Raw genomic sequence first — 5000 nt, 5'->3', positions numbered from 1 at the left:
TATAAATTTGGGCACTCGGTCATTTTTACAAAATACCTAAAAATGTATAAAAAAAATCTTTTTCTGCTAGGCTCCAGGAACTCAACATTTTCCAAAAATTAGGAACATGTGAGACCGTGTGGCCTGATGGATAAGGCGTCTGACTTCGGATCAGAAGATTGAGGGTTCGAGTCCCTTCATGGTTGCAGCTTTTAAGTGCTCTTCAGATGACCTTCTAAGCATTTGAGTCCTTTCCTGGTTGCAACAGCTAAGTTTTAGATGCTTTCTTAATTTGATGACATACTTGGTGTCTTTATAGGCTATATTTCTACATGATTGATAGTGAATATTTTTATATGGCTGGTCAGCAGTTACCAGAAGTGAGATTTTAATCCATGCCTATATTTATAGACCATAACACACAATATTGTGAAAATATTTATTCTTAAATCTGGGCACACGATCATTTTTACTAAATACCCGTAAATATCTAATAAAAAACAAAACTTTTTCACTCCTATATTTAAATACCACAACACACAATATTGAGAAAATGTTATCAGAAGTGAGATTTGAATCCATACCTATATTTAAGTACTGTAATACACAATATTAAGATAATGTTTTTTTTATAAATTTGGGCACTCGGTCATTTTTACAAAATACCTAAAAATGTATAAAAAAAATCTTTTTCTGCTAGGCTCCAGGAACTCAACATTTTCCAAAAATTAGGAACATGTGAGACCGTGTGGCCTGATGGATAAGGCGTCTGACTTCGGATCAGAAGATTGAGGGTTCGAGTCCCTTCATGGTTGCAGCTTTTAAGTGCTCTTCAGATGACCTTCTAAGCATTTGAGTCCTTTCCTGGTTGCAACAGCTAAGTTTTAGATGCTTTCTTAATTTGATGACATACGTGTCGTTATAGGCTATATTTCTACATGATTGATAGTGAATATTTTTATATGGCTAGTCAGCAGTTACCAGAAGTGAGATTTTAATCCATGCCTATATTTATAGACCATAACACACAATATTGTGAAAATATTTATTCTTAAATCTGGGCACACGATCATTTTTACTAAATACCCGTAAATATCTAAAAAAAAACAAAAACTTTTTCACTTCTATATTTAAATACCACAACACACAATATTGAGAAAATGTTATCAGAAGTGAGATTTGAATCCATACCTATATTTAAGTACTGTAATACACAATATTAAGAAAATGGTTTTTTTATAAATTTGGGCACTCGGTCATTTTTACAAAATACCTAAAAATGTATAAAAAAAATCTTTTTCTGCTAGTCTCCAGGAACTCAACATTTTCCAAAAATGGATAAGGCGTCTGACTTCGGATCAGAAGATTGAGGGTTCGAGTCCCTTCATGGTTGCAGCTTTTAAGTGCTCTTCAGATGACCTTCTAAGCATTTGAGTCCTTTCCTGGTTGCAACAGCTAAGTTTTAGATGCTTTCTTAATTTGATGACATACTTGGTGTCTTTATAGGCTATATTTCTACATGATTGATAGTGAATATTTTTATATGGCTAGTCAGCAGTTACCAGAAGTGAGATTTTAATCCATGCCTATATTTATAGACCATAACACACAATATTGTGAAAATATTTATTCTTAAATCTGGGCACACGATCATTTTTACTAAATACCCGTAAATATCTAATAAAAAACAAAACTTTTTCACTCCTATATTTAAATACCACAACACACAATATTGAGAAAATGTTATCAGAAGTGAGATTTGAATCCATACCTATATTTAAGTACTGTAATACACAATATTAACAAAATGTTTTTTTTTATAAATTTGGGCACTCGGTCATTTTTACAAAATACCTAAAAATGTATAAAAAAAATCTTTTTCTGCTAGGCTCCAGGAACTCAACATTTTCCAAAAATTAGGAACATGTGAGACCGTGTGGCCTGATGGATAAGGCGTCTGACTTCGGATCAGAAGATTGAGGGTTCGAGTCCCTTCATGGTTGCAGCTTTTAAGTGCTCTTCAGATGACCTTCTAAGCATTTGAGTCCTTTCCTGGTTGCAACAGCTAAGTTTTAGATGCTTTCTTAATTTGATGACATACTTGGTGTCTTTATAGGCTATATTTCTACATGATTGATAGTGAATATTTTTATATGGCTAGTCAGCAGTTACCAGAAGTGAGATTTTAATCCATGCCTATATTTATAGACCATAACACACAATATTGTGAAAATATTTATTCTTAAATCTGGGCACACTATCATTTTTACTAAATACCCGTAAATATCTAAAAAAAACCAAAACTTTTTCACTCCTATATTTAAATACCACAACACACAATATTGAGAAAATGTTATCAGAAGTGAGATTTGAATCCATACCTATATTTAAGTACTGTAATACACAATATTAACAAAATGTTTTTTTTTATAAATTTGGGCACTCGGTCATTTTTACAAAATACCTAAAAATGTATAAAAAAAATCTTTTTCTGCTAGGCTCCAGGAACTCAACATTTTTCCAAAAATTAGGAACATGTGAGACCGTGTGGCCTGATGGATAAGGCGTCTGACTTCGGATCAGAAGATTGAGGGTTTGAGTCCCTTCATGGTTGCAGCTTTTAAGTGCTCTTCAGATGACCTTCTAAGCATTTGAGTCCTTTCCTGGTTGCAACAGCTAAGTTTTAGATGCTTTCTTAATTTGATGACATACTTGGTGTCTTTATAGGCTATATTTCTACATGATTGATAGTGAATATTTTTATATGGCTGGTCAGCAGTTACCAGAAGTGAGATTTTAATCCATGCCTATATTTATAGACCATAACACACAATATTGTGAAAATATTTATTCTTAAATCTGGGCACACGATCATTTTTACTAAATACCCGTAAATATCTAATAAAAAACAAAACTTTTTCACTCCTATATTTAAATACCACAACACACAATATTGAGAAAATGTTATCAGAAGTGAGATTTGAATCCATACCTATATTTAAGTACTGTAATACACAATATTAAGATAATGTTTTTTTTATAAATTTGGGCACTCGGTCATTTTTACAAAATACCTAAAAATGTATAAAAAAAATCTTTTTCTGCTAGGCTCCAGGAACTCAACATTTTCCAAAAATTAGGAACATGTGAGACCGTGTGGCCTGATGGATAAGGCGTCTGACTTCGGATCAGAAGATTGAGGGTTCGAGTCCCTTCATGGTTGCAGCTTTTAAGTGCTCTTCAGATGACCTTCTAAGCATTTGAGTCCTTTCCTGGTTGCAACAGCTAAGTTTTAGATGCTTTCTTAATTTGATGACATACGTGTCGTTATAGGCTATATTTCTACATGATTGATAGTGAATATTTTTATATGGCTAGTCAGCAGTTACCAGAAGTGAGATTTTAATCCATGCCTATATTTATAGACCATAACACACAATATTGTGAAAATATTTATTCTTAAATCTGGGCACACGATCATTTTTACTAAATACCCGTAAATATCTAAAAAAAAACAAAAACTTTTTCACTTCTATATTTAAATACCACAACACACAATATTGAGAAAATGTTATCAGAAGTGAGATTTGAATCCATACCTATATTTAAGTACTGTAATACACAATATTAAGAAAATGGTTTTTTTATAAATTTGGGCACTCGGTCATTTTTACAAAATACCTAAAAATGTATAAAAAAAATCTTTTTCTGCTAGTCTCCAGGAACTCAACATTTTCCAAAAATGGATAAGGCGTCTGACTTCGGATCAGAAGATTGAGGGTTCGAGTCCCTTCATGGTTGCAGCTTTTAAGTGCTCTTCAGATGACCTTCTAAGCATTTGAGTCCTTTCCTGGTTGCAACAGCTAAGTTTTAGATGCTTTCTTAATTTGATGACATACTTGGTGTCTTTATAGGCTATATTTCTACATGATTGATAGTGAATATTTTTATATGGCTAGTCAGCAGTTACCAGAAGTGAGATTTTAATCCATGCCTATATTTATAGACCATAACACACAATATTGTGAAAATATTTATTCTTAAATCTGGGCACACGATCATTTTTACTAAATACCCGTAAATATCTAATAAAAAACAAAACTTTTTCACTCCTATATTTAAATACCACAACACACAATATTGAGAAAATGTTATCAGAAGTGAGATTTGAATCCATACCTATATTTAAGTACTGTAATACACAATATTAACAAAATGTTTTTTTTTATAAATTTGGGCACTCGGTCATTTTTACAAAATACCTAAAAATGTATAAAAAAAATCTTTTTCTGCTAGGCTCCAGGAACTCAACATTTTCCAAAAATTAGGAACATGTGAGACCGTGTGGCCTGATGGATAAGGCGTCTGACTTCGGATCAGAAGATTGAGGGTTCGAGTCCCTTCATGGTTGCAGCTTTTAAGTGCTCTTCAGATGACCTTCTAAGCATTTGAGTCCTTTCCTGGTTGCAACAGCTAAGTTTTAGATGCTTTCTTAATTTGATGACATACTTGGTGTCTTTATAGGCTATATTTCTACATGATTGATAGTGAATATTTTTATATGGCTAGTCAGCAGTTACCAGAAGTGAGATTTTAATCCATGCCTATATTTATAGACCATAACACACAATATTGTGAAAATATTTATTCTTAAATCTGGGCACACTATCATTTTTACTAAATACCCGTAAATATCTAAAAAAAACCAAAACTTTTTCACTCCTATATTTAAATACCACAACACACAATATTGAGAAAATGTTATCAGAAGTGAGATTTGAATCCATACCTATATTTAAGTACTGTAATACACAATATTAACAAAATGTTTTTTTTTATAAATTTGGGCACTCGGTCATTTTTACAAAATACCTAAAAATGTATAAAAAAAATCTTTTTCTGCTAGGCTCCAGGAACTCAACATTTTTCCAAAAATTAGGAACATGTGAGACCGTGTGGCCTGATGGATAAGGCGTCTGACTTCGGATCAGAAGATTGAGGGTTTGAGTCCCTTCATGGTT

General features: G+C 32.5%; 5 non-coding genes across 5 annotated transcripts; all 5 read left to right on the top strand.

The window, feature by feature from the left end:
- Positions 1-112: 112 nt before the first annotated feature.
- Positions 113-185, top strand: TRNAR-UCG (transfer RNA arginine (anticodon UCG)). Its single transcript has one exon. It is a non-coding gene; the product is annotated as a tRNA-Arg (tRNA).
- A 536-nt stretch (positions 186-721) lies between these two features.
- Positions 722-794, top strand: TRNAR-UCG (transfer RNA arginine (anticodon UCG)). The gene has a single exon. It is a non-coding gene; the product is annotated as a tRNA-Arg (tRNA).
- A 1115-nt stretch (positions 795-1909) lies between these two features.
- Positions 1910-1982, top strand: TRNAR-UCG (transfer RNA arginine (anticodon UCG)). The gene has a single exon. It is a non-coding gene; the product is annotated as a tRNA-Arg (tRNA).
- A 1147-nt stretch (positions 1983-3129) lies between these two features.
- On the top strand, positions 3130-3202 carry TRNAR-UCG (transfer RNA arginine (anticodon UCG)). Its single transcript has one exon. It is a non-coding gene; the product is annotated as a tRNA-Arg (tRNA).
- A 1115-nt stretch (positions 3203-4317) lies between these two features.
- On the top strand, positions 4318-4390 carry TRNAR-UCG (transfer RNA arginine (anticodon UCG)). Its single transcript has one exon. It is a non-coding gene; the product is annotated as a tRNA-Arg (tRNA).
- Positions 4391-5000: the final 610 nt, after the last annotated feature.

The sequence above is a fragment of the Rhinoderma darwinii genome, chromosome 3 (genome assembly GCF_050947455.1).
Source record: "Rhinoderma darwinii isolate aRhiDar2 chromosome 3, aRhiDar2.hap1, whole genome shotgun sequence".
NCBI classification, from domain to species: domain Eukaryota; kingdom Metazoa; phylum Chordata; class Amphibia; order Anura; family Rhinodermatidae; genus Rhinoderma; species Rhinoderma darwinii.
This window is presented reverse-complemented; position numbering and strand designations above follow the sequence as displayed.